This window comes from Schistocerca serialis, chromosome 7 (assembly GCF_023864345.2).
Source record: "Schistocerca serialis cubense isolate TAMUIC-IGC-003099 chromosome 7, iqSchSeri2.2, whole genome shotgun sequence".
Classification (NCBI taxonomy): domain Eukaryota; kingdom Metazoa; phylum Arthropoda; class Insecta; order Orthoptera; family Acrididae; genus Schistocerca; species Schistocerca serialis.
Window position 1 is genome coordinate 393,494,691 of NC_064644.1, and position 19,626 is coordinate 393,514,316.

The 19,626-nt window shown below is 42.3% G+C and overlaps 1 protein-coding gene and 1 pseudogene across 1 annotated transcript in view; both read left to right on the forward strand.

The window, feature by feature from the left end:
• The window catches only part of LOC126413329 (uncharacterized), a 590,439-nt gene that overhangs the window by 476,691 nt on the left and 94,122 nt on the right, over nt 1-19,626 (forward strand). The gene's annotated exons all lie outside the window — the stretch shown is intronic.
• Nucleotides 12,946-13,062, forward strand: LOC126413651 (5S ribosomal RNA; annotated as a pseudogene).

Genomic DNA, 19,626 nt, shown 5'->3' on the forward strand with positions numbered 1-19,626 from the left:
GTTTGAAAACGAGCGGGAAGGATGTATATACACACTGTAAAAGTTTCACACATGCAGAATCAAAACTGTGTTTTTACAAAAATAGTGTGCATTTCTTTTGGAGTGAAACCTCGTATAAAGCGTTCGGGAGGCCGCGGAAAAAGTGCAGTCGCTGTTGTAATGCGAAAACGGATCGAGTTATCCAACGTCAAAAGTGCTTGATCATTGGCTTTCGGACCATTTCCGAAACGGCTAAGTTTGTAAACCGTAGGCATGCTGCTGTGTTTACAATATGCCGTGCAAGGCAAAACGACGCTATTCAAAACCGACGCCGGGGCATCTGCTGTGCATCACGGGCAGTAGGTGGCAGAGCTGAACGAAGACTGTAGAGATGTGGACGGGCGAATAGACATGCAACTCCAGAGCAACTGACCGCCCTGACGAACCAAGTGGCTGCCAATAGTGTCCCCTCAACGACTGTTCAGAGAACGTTGCTGTGTATGGCGCTCTGCCATCAGGGACCTGGTTCATGCGGTCATGCTGATTGCCGTTCATCGGAGACGAAGACTGGAATTTGCACTCCAGTACCGCAGCTAGACGTGCACAGAGTGGCGACAGGTGGCCTTTTCATACGAATAACATTTTGTGCTCCATCGGACGCGAAAGGGCTAAAAGCAAGCACCCTGCAACCGGCGTGGGAAGGATCCAGGCCGGAGGAGGGAGCGCTATGGTCTGGGGAATGTTTTTGGGGCGTTCCCTGGGCGATCTAGTCATTCTGGAAGGCACAGCGGATCAACACAAGCATGCCTGTATCCTTTGGGGTAATGTCCAACCTTACATGAAGGTTGTTTTCCCCCGGAACTATGACATCTAGCAGCTGGACAATGCAAAGTATCACTTTGCTCGTAGTGTACGTGCGTGGTTCGAAGAGCACCAGGATGAGTTTAGCATACTCCCCTGGCCACTAAACTCACCGGATTTAAGCCCAATAGAGAATCAGTGGGCCACCTCAATCGGGAGTTTCGCGCCATAGGTCTTGAAACTAAGAAACCTGGCATAGCTGGCCGTGACAGTGGAGCTGGCACGGCTCCACGTCCCTGTCAGTACCTTCCAGAGCCTCACTGACTCTCTTCCTGCACGTCTCTCAGCGGTTTACGATGCAAAATTTGGTTATTCAGGCTTTTGAAAGATGGTCGCATTAATGTTACTAGACATTACGTATTTCTGGGGAATTGCCGCCGCAATTTCGTGTATGACAACGGACTATGGTCAAATCATAATATGTGTATGTTTATGTCCAGTAAAGTACCTGATGATCATGCTTTTGAGCGTCGCAAAATTCAGCATCAACGACATTCTCATGGAAACTTGTCGACGAGCAGATGAGTCGTAATGTATATTTCCAAAGGGGAAATATTGTTTTAATGAGACGGTGCAGCTGTCCTATACTGCGGCATCTGGTGCTGCCGTTCCGACTCTACCAGGATGCTGCGTGCTGACCAAGTACTCGCGGCTCAGCAAAAGTAGGCGGCGCGGGAAGCGTACCGCCAGCGAAACTGGACACGCCTTACACCAGCGTACCTGCGCCGTCACGTCACCCAGGACCAGAGAGGACTTCGCTAGCTGCTCGCTGGGCTGCGCAATCACTACTCAGCTCAAAACTGCTTCCTCCTTTTCTCATTGTTTCGCATACCGAAGCACTCCTGTGCAACCTACCGTCCAGCGTACAGTCTTAGAGCGCCTTCGTACTGTAGTGCTGCCACATGTTGGGAATTTTCTATGATTCAAGGTTGTCTAAATAAGTGTGTCAGACATAAGACTGGTAGCTGAGTAGCTGTCTGTATTATAAAACAGTAAATAAACTTTCGTCTAAGAATGGAAGCGATAATCTAATTTTCCTCTCTTCAGCCATGGAAATGTCGCCCAAGACGGTGAAACAGGCGCCTTTGCTATCCTTCAGTTTTTCAGTCACTTGAGTGGTGGTGGTGGTTAGTGTTTAACGTCCCGTCGACAACGAGGTCATTAGAGACGGAGCGCAAGCTCGGGTTAGGGAAGGATTGGGAAGGAAATCGGCCGTGCCCTTTCAAAGGAACCATCCCGGCATTTGCCTGAAACGAGTTAGGGAAATCACGGAAAACCTAAATCAGGATGGCTGGAGACGGGATTGAACCGTCGTCCTCCCGAATGCGAGTCCAGTGTAGTCACTTGAGTGACTAGACAGTTTGTGGAAGAATTTATAGCCTCAATTCAGGTTTGATGGTCTAGCGGTAAAGCGCTTGTCAGGGAACCGAAAGATCATGTGGCCCAAGCTTGTTCGATCAACGGAGTATTTCAGTCTGGCTTTAACCTCGTCTTTTCCAGTGGTGATTCGCCGGGAAAGAAGCGTGGCTCACATTCTATTTTAAGCTGCAGCTCCCCTTTCCTTGGTACGATTACTGTTGCTGGATAGGGACTTGCAGGTTTCTTGACTGCCGTCTGCTTTAAAGACGGGCACCATACATTCGCACAACACGAAATTATTGTTATTATTATTATTACACATTTTTGCCCTGAAGACAGTGATTAACTTCAATTTTACGTATTTATTCATATTTTCCTTGTTTTCTTCTTCTTTTACCCTTCCCTAAACCTCTTCAACGTTTGGTTTCGTTCTCGTTACCTTTGCTCTGTTCCTATTTGGTCTGTTTTCTTCCTTTCTTTTACTTCAAATTTCGTGTTCACAATTTTGTTTCAGGATCTCTCTCTATCATTTATGATTTTCTACAGATCTCTGCTTGTTTTAGGTTTTCTTCTAGCTATTGAAAGGAATTTTTTATTGAACTGTTTACTACATCAAAAATCCCATTTGTGAGTCCGTTGTTCTTCATTCTATGTAAGTCTCCATAGAACTTTAGTTGGCGTTTCCTGATGGTGTCAGTGAGTTTGTCTGTGCGTTCGTATAATTCTTTGTTTGGTCTCTTCATCCATGTACTGTCTCTGTGTACAGCTCCAAAAAATGTTCTGAGGACTTTAGGTTCTACTTTTTCTCTCTCTGTAATGCCTGATGCTCAGTACGTTCTATTTTTTCTGTCTCTGTAATGCCTGATGCTCCCATTGTGGTCGTTTCTGATCCGTACAGTGCCTTTGGTATTACAACTATATTGCAGTGCCCGAGTTTCACAACTCTTGAAACGTCCTTTTATTATAGTGCGTCGATGTCAATTTGTACGATTTCTGAAGTTTTTCTGTTCGTTCCATGTAGGATGCCTTGTTTGATCCTCCTGTTAGTATATCTTCCACAAGGTACTTTTCCACTCTATGATCCTTTCCGTATTTGGTATTTGGTATGCATGGCTTGTATACCGTTGTTCTGTCTTTCCATGCATTTCGTTTTCATGATATCTGTAGATCTGTTCTGATTATTATTATTATTATTATTGCAGCCTCATTCCAGTAAATTTTCTTTAAATGAAGTATTCATTGTCAACATCATCATTATAATCATCAGCCTTTTGACAATCACTGTAGTATGTGCTACAGTGGTTTAGAGCAATAGCAGATGACAAGAATGTAGTGCTTAGTATGCAGTATATTCATATTATAATTTATTGACAATTAGTTCCGGTCAACGAACATTTATTATCAAGTTTGAAATAGTGATGCAGCTACCACTCTGTGATAAAAATTCCGTCCGAACTCCGCCATCAATAAATTGTAACGTGCATTGAGACAGTATGCTGAACCTATTTTCTAGTTCAATCTGAAACTGACGTTGTAAGTGCAACTAAGCGTGCACAAAATGTAAATGAATATTTCTGTTATTTACTTAACAGGAATGTAGGAGATCGGATGTGAAAAAAGCATTACGTTAATATATGTACAATATACGAGCACAAAAAAGAGAAAAAGGTTACATTGTGCTGTGGGGTAGAACTGAGAAATAAAATAAAAGTCGGATGGATTTAAAAGTGATGTATGCACTAACATGGTAGGAAATATTGGCGTGTCATGATTATAAAAGCAGTACATTTTAATAAATTAAAAGTGTTGGAGTTAATGCGTTAGCATTAAAAGGAATAATATTTTGACTTATTAGAAATTTTAAATTGTATGCTTTACCAATGAAACGCTAAAAGTAGTTTTTTTTTACATTTTAATTCAATTCTAAAATAGTTTCACCCGACGGTTCGCGCTGGTATAGCGTAAAATTACGTCCTGGTATATGAACGAAAAACACTTAGAACACAGAGGCCGCAGCCGTGTAATGGTCGGTAAGAGAATTGCTAACAACACGTGAACTCAGCTACGAAATTGCAGAGTGCCCTCAAAGGAAGGTATCTATAACAGTGCGGTGTACATGTAAGTGTGTAAAATTAAAGTAAAGAATTTTTCTGCAGCTTTAGCGGTAAGGAAAAATGTAAATGAGGTGTCACACTGTTGGTTGGGATACCCCGCGGGGTGGATTCAGCCGTGTGTTGTAAAGGGTGTTCTTCCGCCGCGCATGTTGACCCCTATCCGTGCGGATATGTGAAAGGCATGTCATATGTGTATTTGTACAGTGTAGGTGAGTGCTATGGATGTATGTATAGTGTCGTGTTACGTTTGTGTTGTAAGATGATGAGGAAAGGGAGAGGTTCAAACTCGGTGCCGCGACATAGCCTAAACATCTCGAGGCCGCCCAATTTAACGTCCCCATTAAACGGACGGACGGATTTCCATGTAACAGAGTCTCATGCCCTCACTTCTTCAGCCAATGGGGAGAGAACTGGAATTTAATCCAGGACATTTTCGCGAAGAACCGCGATCAGTAAGTCTAAGCCACCACCTTTCCTCCTCTTGCCGGTGAGATATTGTCGGTGAAAATTTCATCCACCACCTGGATTCGAAGCGGCTTACCTCCGAGCCAGGGGTCACCGCTCAAGTTTGTGTTAGCGGCCTCGTTTACGGAGGTAGGTACTTGACGGGATATTCACCAATGTCTTCATTGCGCGCTCGACGAACCTCAGTTTTTGATCATTTGGGCATTATACTTACATGTCTCACAGCCATAAGTTTTTCACAGTGTACACCAATAGGAAACATTCCTTTACATGCACTTCATAAATCATTCTTAGTTTACGAAAAGCGCTCCACTTCGTCTATATGTTTATTTTCGCCTGTACTCTTTTCAAAATTGAAATAGAAAAGTCGGAGAAGCATCACTGAAAAATTTCGCCCTGGTCCAAGATGAAGTTCCTGAACTTTAAACTGGGAAGACGAAGAAGCGATACGTATTAATTGAATATATCTGAACAATCTTCGTGCTGATCTATACTGTATGTCTCTAGTGCTGATACACTACAATAACGAATGGACGACCGATCCAAATAGAGAGTGTCTGGAAGTAGAACTCTAAACCAAATACGAGGGTTGGAACTTTAGTAATGGCAACTATTTATTTACAGCTCGTTCAAAATAGATACGTGTTTCGAAGTGTCACTGACCTTCAAAGTAGTCACCACCATTGTGTGTAACCCGAAGCCAGTGATGTGGAAGTCGTAGGATACTCTCAGCAGTGCCAGTTGTGTTGACAGCTCGAGCGGCGTGGTCTGTTGCCCGACGAATTTGTAGCAGTTTTGAAGCGAATGCCGTGAAGTATTTCCTTCAGTTTAGAAATCGAGTTGAACTTACGACGGCTTAAGTCAGTGGAGCGCAGTAGGTGGTATAGCACTTAGCAGCCCCGTCAGTCAAACAAATCAGTAACAGCTTGCATTGTGCGTGCTTGAGCATTGTCCTGCAAAATGATGGTCAGCTCCTGCAGAAAGTGTCATCACTTCCGTCTCTAAGCTGGTCGTAGGTTATGTTAAAAAACGAACTTTTGTCTCTATGCTGTTCATTTTTGGAAACTTATATTAGCATTTATATAGGATAATAATTCGTACTTTAAATACGTCTTTTACACCGCGCTTAAAAGGAATATGTTAGGGTTGTTTCTGCAACCCAGAAGCTAGTCCTTATATGAAAGTTACCTGTGTACCCCAAAATAACATAAAAAGAGCAATTATTATATTCCGACTTACATAATTTAAGGATTTGGTACCACTGTCAAAATTGTTGTAGCGTTCGTAGCAGTTTTTTCTTTTGATTCTAAAATTTATTTTGTGCTTTGTGACCCTCATCATACGTAGACTCACATGTTCGGATGTATTTGTGACGTTGCAATAGCGCCATTCTACTTGATGTCATCCACGTGTAACATTTAGTTCTGCAGTCGATAGCAAATCGTTTGCAATCATTGCAGCCTCTGGAGAGCCACGCGTTCAGGTGGAGCAATCACGTTAATGCCTGTTTTATCCGACCGAGATAATACGCTGGTTCCAACTGAAAAGTACGCTTCCGTTTAACGTGTCAGTTAATTACAGAATTACATTTGTCATCCTCTTTTTTTTTGCGTTATCAATGCATAGTAGCAATGTGCCGTTCGGCACTGAACATACACCACGGCCTGTAATCCAGCGGATGGTGTGATTTGTAGCAGGATTTAAACAGCTCCTATTAAGTATGGCCGTACGTTTTGACGTTCATAACAAACATTCCATCAACAATACGCTAAAAATCAACAGACACTGTTTTCCTCCGGAAGGTGCTGAAACAGTTTTGTAATGTTCGTCACAGAGGAGAAGATGGCCACAAGACTGAAAGAGTATGCCCGTTTATTACATGGTTGTTACGGAGTACTCGTGGTGATTAGGAAACTCTTACTTTTGTTGAAGGTTGGAATTAGTGTGCGGAATAGGACTTGTGTCGTAAGTAAACACCAGTTTCAAAACTTCTTCACATTTGTAAAAAGCGTAATAACGGCTGTGACAAGGAATTGCGGACTCGCCTCAAAACACTAAAAACTTCTGTCTGTACTGTTCTACTGTCCTCTCCCGCAATTTCAATTAACTGTCCGAAATGTTCACCTATACTTCCGCACACGGACCCGTAGCTTCCAACATTTTTCACAGAAGTCGCCGCACGATGGTATTGCCACTTTCTCGATACCTCTATGCTGCGACCTCACATTATTAGTTAACAAGTGAGCATGTTCTATACTTCATTCAGAGATTCAGGTCATGGATTAGTTTAGAATACTATTAACAAACGACATAGTGGCACTGAAAGTGACACTCGTTGGAAGCATAATCTTCACCGAGTAATCCTACTTTACTGTTCGCCGAGTTGGAGATCGACTCAAGTCCGTAGTTTCCAACGAGGAACAAAATTTAGTGATGGAGCACGATTCTTTTGCGATGCAACCATTCACTAACTTTGTTTATTGTTTACTTAGATGATGCCTCACAATCGTGGGAAAACTGTTTAAAGCCAAACGAGTAAACAATGGCGACAGCGTGACACTACCAGTTGTTCTTCCTGTGATGATCGTTTAGAGGTACAAGTCATTTTGTTATTTATAAACCAACTTCGATTTTTTCTGACTGCAGTTTACTTATCTCAGAAAACAAAAAGACAACGGTACTGACAGTCTTAATAATATAGGCATATTGTTACAAATACATATTCATAAAACGCAGTCGAACAAGCTTATCATTTTAGATATTTAGGTTGCGGTATTAGCTACATCAGTAACAACAGTAAAGAGATAAAACTAAACACAAGAATCTAAATAGATTCCAAGATACATTTCATGCAACTGAAGGTAATTTCGTTGAGAAAAGCAGAATAGAAACTCGCCCAAAATTTTGTAAAGTAACTTCTTTGGCTGTACTCCTCTACCATGTTGAGGAGCTAGGGATTAAGCTCATTAATTTGAATATAGCGTATGAAATGTGTGCTAAAGAGTTTCTGAAATTTTTGGTTTCTAGTCGCCTAGATCAACGGTATAACCTCCAAAATTGTTCCCATTACATGTCGTACACTTACACCATCGCTTTTTCCAAATCCTAGAAATACTCTAGAATTCGAACTATAGGATACCTTTTAGCTCTTTTAGCGATGTCTTTTAATTTTGCATACTCCTGTAAAACGACATCCTTTTAAAGTCTTATTTATTTTTGGGAACAGAAAAAAAAAATCACATGGGGTCATGTTGGCGAGTGTGGAAGCTCGGGCGTCTTTACTGAATCGTCTTTGACTAAAAATTCGTGAACAAGCCACTAAGTGCAGGTGCATTATCATGATACAAAAGCCATGAGTTGATTCGCAACAAGTCAGGTAATGTTTTCGTTTTTCTTGAAGCAAACGCCCTTGAATTTATAAGTAGTGCTCCTAATTGGTCAAACAATCGAGTGCCAGTAACTAATGGTACACTTATTGTTGTTTTGGTCTTCAGTCCTGAGACTGGTTTGATGCAACTCTCCATGCTATTCTATCCTGTGCAAGCTGCTTCATCTCCCAGTACGTACTGCAGCCTACATCCTTCTGAATCTGCTTGGTGTATTCATCTCTTGGTCTCCCTCTACGATTTTTACCCTCCGCGCTGCCCTCCAATACCAAATTGGTGATCCGTTGATGCCTCAGAACATGTCCCACCAACCGATCCCTTCTTCTAGTCAAGTTGTGCCACAAACTCCTCTTTTCACCAATTCTATTCAATACGTCCTCATTAGTTATGTGATCTACCCCTCTAATCTTCAGTATTCTTATGTAGCACCACATTTCGAAAGCTTCTGTTCTCTTCTTGTCCAAACGATTATCATCCATTTTTCGCTTCCATTCATGGCTGCACTCCATACAAATACTTTCAGAAACGACTTCCTGACACTTAAATCTATACTCGATGTTAACAAATTTCTCTTCTTCAGAAACGCTTTCCTTGCCGTTGCCAGTCTACATTCTATATCCTCTCTACTTCGATCGTCATCAGTTATTTTGCTCCCCAAATAGCAAAACCCCTTTACTACTTCATGTGTCTCATTTCCTAATCTAATACCCTCAGCATCATCCGATTTAATTCGACTACATTCCATCATTCTTGTTTTGCTTTTACTTATGTTCATCTTATATCCTCCTTTCGAGACACTGTCCATTCCGTTCAACTGCTCATCGAAGTCCTTTGCTGTCTCTGACAGAATTTCAATGTCATCGGCGAACCTCAAAGTTTTTATTTCTTCTCCATGGATTTTAATACCTACTCCGAATTTTTCTTTTGTTTCCTTTACTGCTTGCTCAATATACAGATTGAATGACATCGGGGAGAGGCTACAACCCTGTCTCACTCCCTTCCCAACCACTGGTACACTATGCCGTTAAAATCGAAGAACACAATGAGCCTAGCCTTCACAGTGACCGCACTCGTCGACCTTTTTCCTGTCTTGGTGATCTAGAATGCTCCCTCTGCGACTATTCAGCCTTAGTTTCGACGTTATATCCCTAAAACAATGTTTTATCAGCTGCCATGAAATATGTCAGTGATTCTGCATCGTTGTTGAGTTCATCAGTAACTCTTGCGAAACATTCATTTGCCGCTGTTTCTGTTCGAAATTCAACAATTTTGGGGCAAGTTTTTCTCTCTAACGTGTCATAGCAAGACCATTCGAAAAAATTAATTGCGTGAGCCAGTTCATATGCCAACCATGCCAACATCATCAAGAACTTATGTGACTTTGATTTGGCGATCGTTCATAGTTATTTCCTTCACTTGTTCAACTATTTCTTCGGTTCGTCAAGGGCCCTCTTCAGCTTCAACATCTTCACGGACTCTTTATAAACTCTTATACCATTCGTAAACCATTCATTTACTGATAACATACCCACCGAAAGCACAATTTTATATTTCTAAAACTTTTCTACAGTTTATTCCGTTCTTATGAAATATTTCATATATGTTCCCTGACCCTTTGTTATACAAAATAAATGATCGTAAACGCTACCATAACACAAGTTAACTATTTGCCAGCTGACAACATATTAAATAAGCAGTATGGCTGACACTGTGCAGATACTGTTTAGATATGTTTACAATCACAACAACGAGTAAATCGCGCGATTCGAACTAATACGTCGCGCAAAATTATAAAATTTCTGTTACTTTTCGAACACGGCTTGTACATTACACTATACTATAAGAAATATAAGAGCTTAAAAGTTTCAACACCAATGACAAAATAAAACTTTGGAAAGTTAGTAGAAGTAACATAAACAGGTTGGCAGATAGCAAAGTACTGAAAATATTTCACGACTAAGTGCTAATCGCTCGTCTTGAGTATGGATGATGTACAAAGTGGTGGGGAACTGGCGTAAGTTATATGACCTAATATTCCGCGAAGGGAAAGAAAGATGACAGGAAGAAGAAGTAGAGCGTGAAGACGACGAAGAAGAAGAAGTTCATGATGATAACGAAAGATGAGGAGAAGGAAGAAATGGGGATAGAGAAGAAATGGAGGTGGAGAAGAAGATGCAACAAGAATTTTTGTGCTGGCTGGCTAGTGTACTTTTCAGTACCAGAAATTTGTCTGCGATACTCGTTTGTGCTAGAAGACTACAAGTTAACATGTCTGTGAAATTAATAATCGAGGCAAATAAATATTTATGTCACATCGGTATTCCAACGTGGATGTTCTTCTTAGCATTTGCAGTCGACCTAATCACTTAGACCACTCCTGCACACCTCCTCGACCGATTGAAATGTTTCATTTCACTGAAGCGTCCATCCCGTTACTTCCGGGTACTACATCATAAATTGACCACGAAATGAGAACAGCACCAATGCAGGAACGGATTTGAATTAACATGATTTGCCTGTAGTAACGCATCTTTTAAAGTCGTCACTATTTCGACTGTTTTCCTGCTGTTTATTTAATTTAAGGATGCGTAATGTTGTCAAATAGCTGACGTTGTTTTCAATTTCACCATCGACGTCTAAACAATGACGGCTGATAATATAGACCACAAACCAGACATGTTATAAAATCGGTGTTAAATGATAAATTTATATAATAGCATCAAAAGCAGTTAAGAAATACATTCAATATCATACCTATTAATTAATAAATTCAGCAATAATCAACAAATTTTTATCTATAGACTGTAAATTATCATTTTTGAGAAATAGATTCTCTCCAGTGTACTGAGTTGTTAAGAACGAGATTTTTAGAACAGACTTTCAGAACCTGATGATGTGGCAATATATTTTAAATAATTAAATACAATTATTTTAGCTTTGGAGTGGCAGTAGCGATGATGTGATTCCTTTATTCTAATTAATCTTGTTTAACATCCAGAAGGCGATCTTGAAGATAATAACCAGTGTAATGTGGCAATATAAGAGAGCGAAAGGAAAGTTGAAGGTTTACATTTCGCATTTATGGAATCGTTCACGTAGGAGGATCGTACATACATATCATTGTTTGACTGTCACATAGACTTCGGTATGGAACAAATAGTAACGGGTAACCACGGCATAAAGAAACACCTCAAAGAAATGAAAAAAAACTAAGTCGCCAGGTCCGGATGGAATCCCAGTTCGGTTTTACAGAGAATACTCCACGGCATTGGCCCTTTCTTAGCTTGCATTTGTCTCGAATGTCTCGCCAATCGCAGAGTCCCAAGCGATGGAATAAACGCCGGCGACTCTTGTACAGAAGAAGACTAAAAGAACTGATTCCCAAAATTATAGAGCAAGATCCTTAATAACTGTCTGCTGCAGAACCCTTGAAAGTATTCTCAGTTCGAATATAATCAATAAAGCTCCCTAGGATGGAAAGCTCCTGTCCATATGAGCACGGTTTTAGAAAACATCGTACGTTCAAAACGCAGCTTGCTCATGGTATCCTGCGAACTACGGATGAAGGGCAACAGGCAGATTCCATGTTTCTAGAGTTCCGAAAAGTGTTTGACACACTGTCTCACTGTAGATTGCCAATAAAGGTAAGAGCAAACGGAATATGTCGGCAGATATGATAGTGGCGCGAAGACTTCTTAAGTAGTTGGATATAGTCCGTTTTCATCGGCGGCGAGTGTTCATCAGAGACAAGGGTATCGTCAGGAGGGCCCCATGGAAGTGTGATAGAACTTTTCTAGTTTGTTTGACGAATGCCAGCTAGTTCCAAGTGCAGAAAAATGTAATTTTATACAGATGACCAGGAAAAACAAAATTGTAATGTTCGAATACATCATTAATAGTGTGCTACAAGACGTAGCCACAACGTTTAAGTATCTGGGCGTAACGTTAAAAAGCGATAGGAATGGAATGAGCGTGTGAGGACTGCGGCAGGGAAGGCGAGTGGTTGACTTTGGTCTACTGGGAAAATTTTGAGAGAGTGGGGTTCACCTGTGAAGGAGACCGCTTAGAAAACACAAGTGCGATTTCTTTCTTGAGTACTACTCGAGTGTTTGGTATCCTCACCATGTCGGATTAAAGGAGGATATCGAAGCAATTCAAGACGGGCTTCTTGATTTGTTCCCGATTGGTTCGATTAAGATGCAGGTATTATGGAGGTGATTCGGGACCTCAAATGGTAATCCCTGGAGGGAAGGCAACGTTATTTTCGAGAAACGCCATTGCGAAAATGTAGAGAACCAGCATTAGAAGCTGACTATAGAACTTCCGCCACTTCCGTACATTTCGCGTAAGGACCACGAAGATAAGATATGAGAAATTGGGGCTCGTGCCAAGGCATGTTGACAGTTGCTTTACCTCACTCTACTTGCGAGTAGGAAGGAAAGAGATAGCCACGGTACAGCGTACCCTTCGCCACACATCGTACTGTAGTTTGCAAATTGTGCATGTAGATGTAAATTTAGCTGAGTTGTATCTATAGGTTCGTTTCTATTCTCGTTTGCAAATTATTTTGCTGTTCACTCCATAAATCAAATTTGGTTTCTCTGTTTCTCCCGTAATGTGTAAACGTATTCTCCACAATGTACAATAAAAGGCACTGGTCAACGCTTTCCTGCGACAGTATCCAATCTTCCTTCAAAATTGCTATGCCCATCTCTCACCCCCAACCACATGGCAACGTTTGATAAGTCGCAAATGTGCTGAACTATTGTCGTCATATCAGGGGCAACGGCCTTGCCGCAGTGGATACACCGGTTCCCGTGAGATCACCGAAGTTAAGCGCTATTGGGCGTGACCAGCACTTAGATGGGTGGCCATCCAGACGCCATGCGCTGTTGCCATTTTTCGGGGTGCACTCAGCCTCGTGATGCCAATTGAGGAGCTACTCGACCTAATAGTAGCGGCTTTGGTCAGGAGTACCATCATAACGACAGAGAGCGGTGTGTTGACCCCACGCCCATCCTCTCTGCATCCTCCTTGGAGGATGACACGGCGGTCGGATGGTCCCGGTAGGCCACTTGTGGCCTGAAGACGGAGTGCAATTGTCGTTATATCAGGTATGATCAGAAAAATATTCGTTTAAATGACAGGAAAAAAATACTGACAATGGTAACAAGTAGCTTGCTTTTTTGCCATCGTCGAATGTCGATATTTTCTCTTTACTATTGGAAGATCCCCTTAGAAAAATTAAGAATGACAGTGCTGGTAAACCTCTTACGTTATTTGATTTTCAAACAGATGAGCATAACTGTACGTACTCAGACGTTTCTCTCTTTACTTCTTCTGATCAACACTAAACTGACACACAATATTTTTTTTTAGCGCAACGCAATCTGACTTTCAATAATTGCTACAAAAGAATGGCCCTGACTAACAATAATCTATACCTTCCATGGATCACTTACCTCACAAAAATCTTCGTTACTCGAACTACTGCAATACAGCGAGCACCAATATTGCCAGCTAAATAAAACATTCTAACTACTGAAGGCATGAAGGCACTAACTACTGATAGGCATAGTTAGCAAATGAAAGATTTTGATGGAGAACAAACAATGTATTTACCTTAATATTGTTCAAAAGTCATCATATATATATATATATATATATATATATATATATATATATATATATATATATATTCATGACATCCGTCTTTACAATTTTCCTTTTTCTGGCGGACACGCGTGCAGATCGTCCGCTCTCAAAATTCCGCCATCTCTCTCCCCACATCCACCACTGCTGGCGGCTCACCTCCAACTGCGCAACTCTACGCGCTGTTCCCATCCAACTGCCCAACACTACAATAGCAAATATTCCAACAATGCAAACCAGCCACAGATTGCACAGAGCACAGTCAGTGATTTTCATACGTGGCGCTACCAACATAAAAACCTAAACAGCCTATTTACACTATTAATAATGGTATTACGATTTATCAAAGACTTCAGTATGAATATTGAAATATCTTTGTTTTTAATTTACGTTCTGTAAATATCGTTAATCAGCGAACACTCCTAATTTAATTTGATGGCTGAGAAAGGTCGTAAGTGACTCAAAGATGCAGGTTGGCAAAGATAAAATTAATGACTGCGTGTTCGCGTACTAAACAGTATCCAAGGTGCTGAGAATGAAAGAAGCTACCTTGCTTAACCTAATGCAGTCTTCTACGGCAAGTAAACACCTCACTTAGCTCTACGTAAACTGAGAAGCCGCAAGAAGTCCTTATGGCTACCAGGGAGGCAATAAATCACGAGTAACGGGAGAGGGAGCCTTCTGGCAAAGAGCAGCGCGCTCAGTGTTGGGGCAGTACTGGAGAACCAATGTGCAAGTACCTCAGTTTCGCGTCCTAATCGTGCTAATTATAGTGATGCAATTCCAGTGATGCAATTAGACTTACGATTATTTTAGAAAAAAACACTTTGCACTTATAAGATAATGACCGAATCACGTCAATGTAATCAGTACCGGAAATTCAGCCAGTGATTTTCCATTGTCTTAAGTTTTGAAGTAGAGTAACAGCCGTTTAAGTCGCTGATTTGGAGCAATTTCGACGGTTCACTTCCGTTTTGATATTTACTGTAAACGTGATGGTTTAACTCCTTCATTTAACTCGTGGCATGATCTGCCCCCTCGGCGTGTTGGGGCAGTACTGGAGAACCAATGTGCAAGTACCTCAGTTTCGCGTCCTAATCGTGCTAATTATAGTGATGCAATTCCAGTGATGCAATTAGACTTACGATTATTTTAGAAAAAAACACTTTGCACTTATAAGATAATGACCGAATCACGTCAATGTAATCAGTACCGGAAATTCAGCCAGTGATTTTCCATTGTCTTAAGTTTTGAAGTAGAGTAACAGCCGTTTAAGTCGCTGATTTGGAGCAATTTCGACGGTTCACTTCCGTTTTGATATTTACTGTAAACGTGATGGTTTAACTCCTTCATTTAACTCGTGGCATGATCTGCCCCCTCGGCAGAATGAGTCGATGATTGTAGAGTTTGCCTGGAAACGAAATGTAGAATTGCGCGCGATAAATCAGCATTCAATAAAAATAACAGACTACTAAAATCGGAATGTTAGGTGATCATGGATGAGAAGCAAGGTGGAAGAGCTCTAAATAAATCCTATACAAGGTATTCGACGTGCTGTAAATGCAATGTACTCTTAAACTATTTCGACGTAGAAACACACGCCACAGAAACCTCAAAGAAAGGTATCCACATAAAATTCATTGTAGTGACAAATGACAGTTTTTGTTTGGATGCTTGCGATGAAGACACTGAGACACAGAAATGTGATACAATATACTGAAGCAAAGAAACTGCTACGCCTGCCTAAAATCGTGTACGAACCCCGCGAGCACGCAGAAGTGTCGCAATACGATTTGGCAAGAGCTAAACTAATGTGTGAAGTAGTGCTGGAGGGAACTGACACCATGAGTCTTGCAGGGCTGTCCATAAATCCGTAAGAGTACGCTGGGCAAGGGGGTGAGGGGGGTGGGGTGGGGGGGGGGGGTGGGAGATCTCTTCTGAACAGCGCGTTGTAAGGCATCCCAGATATGCTCAATAATGTGGCCAGCGGAAGTGTTAAAAAGCAGAAGAGCGTGCCTGGAACCACTCTATAGCAATCCTGGACGTGTGGAGTATCGCATTGTCCTGCTGGAATCGACCAAGTCCGTCGGAATGCACAATGGACATGAATGGATGCAGGTGATCAGACAGGATGCTTACGTACGTGTCACCTGTCAGAGTCGTATCTACACGTATCACGGGGCCCATATCACTCCAACTGCACACGACCTATATCATTACAGAGCACCTGCCAACTTGAACAGTCCCCTGTGGACATGAAGGGTCCATTGACTCATGACGTTGTCTCTGTCCTCTCGATACAGTTTGAAGCGAGACTCGTCCAACCAGGCAACATGTCTGGAGTCATCAACAGTCCAGTGTCGGTGTTGATGGGCCCAGGCGAGGCGTAAGGCTTTGTGTCGTGTAGTCATTAATGGTACACGAGTGGGCTTCGGCTCCGAGAGTCCATATCGATGATGTTTCGTTGAATGGTTCGCACACTGACTCGTGTTGATGCCCCAGCATTGAAATCTGCAGCAATTTCCGGAACGGTTGCTCTTCTGTCGCCTAAGCGATTCTCTTCGGTCGTCGTTGTTCCCGTTCTTGCAGGACCTTTTTCCGGCCACAGCGATGTCAGAGATCTGATGTTTTATCGGATTCCTAATGTTCAAGGTACCCACGCGAAATGGTTGTACGGGAAAATCCCCAATTCATCGCCATCTCGGAGATGCTATGTCCCATCGCTCGCGCTCCGACCATAACACCACCTTAAAACGCACTGAAATCTTGATAACCTGCGATTGTAGCAGCAGTAACCGAGCTAACAACTGCGCCAGACTCTTTGTGGTTGCCGATCGCAGCGCCATATTCTGCCTGTTTACATATCTCTGTATTTGAATACGCATGCCTTACCAGTTTCTTTGAGACTTCGGTACATTTCACAGTCTCCTATTTTTATATTTATATGATGAATAAGATTAAAGTTCTAAGGGTTGTCATTGGCTAATCTATACAGCGGGAATCGTAGGAAAGTCAATCATACATACAGCACAGTCACAACATAGTTCGTCTGAGAATATACGGTACGCTAAAATTTTATTTATTTCGTTAATTATAGAAATTATTAGATTGATCAAACATAAAAAGGGATGGAAGAGACAGATTAACATCTCACAGGAAAATGACACTAGTAGATTCGCTGGTGTTCGTGCCAACTGCTGCTGTTCGTGACATTTTACAAAATCCTAGCGAACGGCTACAAAGGTCAAGCTTGTGTACGCAGGCGAACCTCGCAGGACGAGTTTAACGTTGGCACGTGTTCGGACAAGGGAAATGGTGTGAATCGACTAAAGTCGGTCTCGGCCCTCAGAGACATCAGGAGCGTAGAATTTTGTAGCCTTTCTATATTGCAATTTCTCAGAAATTTAAATTGAATGTAAATATTTCCACCGCGACTAGTTTTATAATATTCCCCTGTATTTTTTAATACAGTTCCCTCATTGCCTTCACTGCAGCTATGGCTGGCAATAATATGACCTTTCTTTTCAACCGTACATCAGTTCAACGCCAGTTTTGCTTCTTATTCGCATCTCTCTAGACTCAAAGGAAATAATTCTGTTTCCGTAACTAAGGGTGTAAATGACAGAGTATGAGTGGTAATGTTCGGGACTGGATTCACAATTGGTGGTAAGGTAGATCATGGCCTTTGAGGTTTCTCTCATCCACTTGAACCCTATGTGTAGAATCTAAGATAACACATCACGAAGACATTATCTGAATGGGACGGAAATAGACAGATGTTATGTACACGTACAGACAAAGAAATGATAACAGTTTCAGAAAAAATTGGAAGAGACATAGCTTCACAAACTGAGGAAGCCAATAACATATTGGGTACACCTGTGACACTTATTCAAGCAGTTATTCGGCTTTGCATTGCTCGATAGAGTTGTTGGATGTCCTCCTGAGGGATATTGTGCCAATCTGGGTCCAGTTGCCGCGTTAGATCTCAAAATCCCGAGCTGGTTGAAGGGCGCTGCTCATAGTGCTGCAAACTTTCTCAAGCTATATTCAAGTTATATGTGAGAACGCTATGGCAATTCGTCTTGTTGTCTTGGAGATTAGCTTGTTCAGAGACACAGACCAGACGAATTTGATAAAACTTTCAACTACGTAATTTTTTTCCGTAATCCGATTTTGATGCCGGCCGGAGTGGCCGTGCGGTTCTGGGCGCTGCAGTCTGGAACCGAGCGACCGCTACGGTCGCAGGTTCGAATCCTGCCTCGGGCATGGATGTGTGTGATTTCCTTAGGTTAGTTAGGTTTAAGTAATTCTAAGTTCTAGGCGACTGATGACCTCAGAAGTTAAGTCGCATAGTGCTCAGGGCCATTTGAACCATTTGAACCGATTTTGATAAACTATATTTACACTACTGGCCATTAAAATTGCTACACCAAGAAGAAATGTAGATGATAAACAGGTATTCATTGGAAAAATATATTATACAAGAACTGACATGTGATTACATTTTCACGCAATTTGAGCGCATAGATCCTGAGAAATCAGTACCCGGAACAACCACCTCTGGCCTTGATACGCCTGGGCATTGAGTCAAACAGAGCTTAGATGGTGTGTACAGGTACAGCTGCCCATGCAGCTTCAACACGATACCACAGCTCATCATGAGTAGTGACTGGCGTATTGTGACGAGCCAGTTGCTCGGCCACCATTGACCAGACGTTTTTAGTTGGTGAGAGATCTGGAGAATGTGCTGGCCAGGGCAGCAGTCGAACATTTTCTGTATCCAGAAAGGCCCGTACAGGACCTGCAACATGCGGTCGTACATTATCCTGCTGAAATGTAGGGTTTCTCAGGGATAGAATGAAGGGTAGAGACACGGGTAGTAACACATCTGAAATGTAACGTCCACTGTTCAAAGTGCCGTCAATGCGAACAAGAGGTGACCGAGACGTGTAACCAATGGCAACCCATACCATCACCCCGGGTGATATACGCCAGTATGGCGACGACGAATGTGCGTTCACCGCGATGTCGCCAAACACGGATGCGACCATCATGATGCTGTAAGCAGAACCTGGATTCATCCGAAAAAATGACGCTTTGCCATTCGTGCACCCAGGTTCGTCATTGAGTACACCATCGCAGGCACTCCTGTCAGTGATGCAGCGTCTAGGGCAACCGCAGCCATGGTCTCCGAGCTGATAGTCCATGCTGCTGCAAACGTCGTCGAACTGTTCGTGCAGATAGTTGTTGTCTTGCAAACGTCCCCGTCTGTTGACTCAGGGATCGAGACGTGGCTGCACGATGCCTTACAGCCATGCGGATAAGATGTCTGTCATCTCGACTGCTGTGATAAGAGACCGTTGGGGTCGAGCGCGGCGTTCCGTATTACCCTCCTGAATCCACCGATTCCATATTCTGCTAACGGTCATTGGATCTCGACGAACGCGATCAGCAATGTCACGATACGATAAACCGCAATAGCGATAGGCTACAATCCGACCTTTATCAAAGTCGGAAACGTGATGGTACGCATTTCTCCTCCTTACACGAGGCATCACAACAACGTTTCACAAGTCAACGTCGGTGAACTGCGGTTTGTGTATGAGAAATCGGTTGGAAACTTTCCTCGTGTAGCACGTTGTAGGTGTCGCCACCGCCGCCAACCTTGTGTGAATGCTCTGAAAAGCTAATCATTTACACATCAAAGCATCTTCTTCCTGCCGGTTAAATTTCGGGTCTGTGGCACGTCATCTTCGTGGTATAGCAATTTTAATGGCCAGTAGTGTATAAAGTGCCCCAAACTGTGT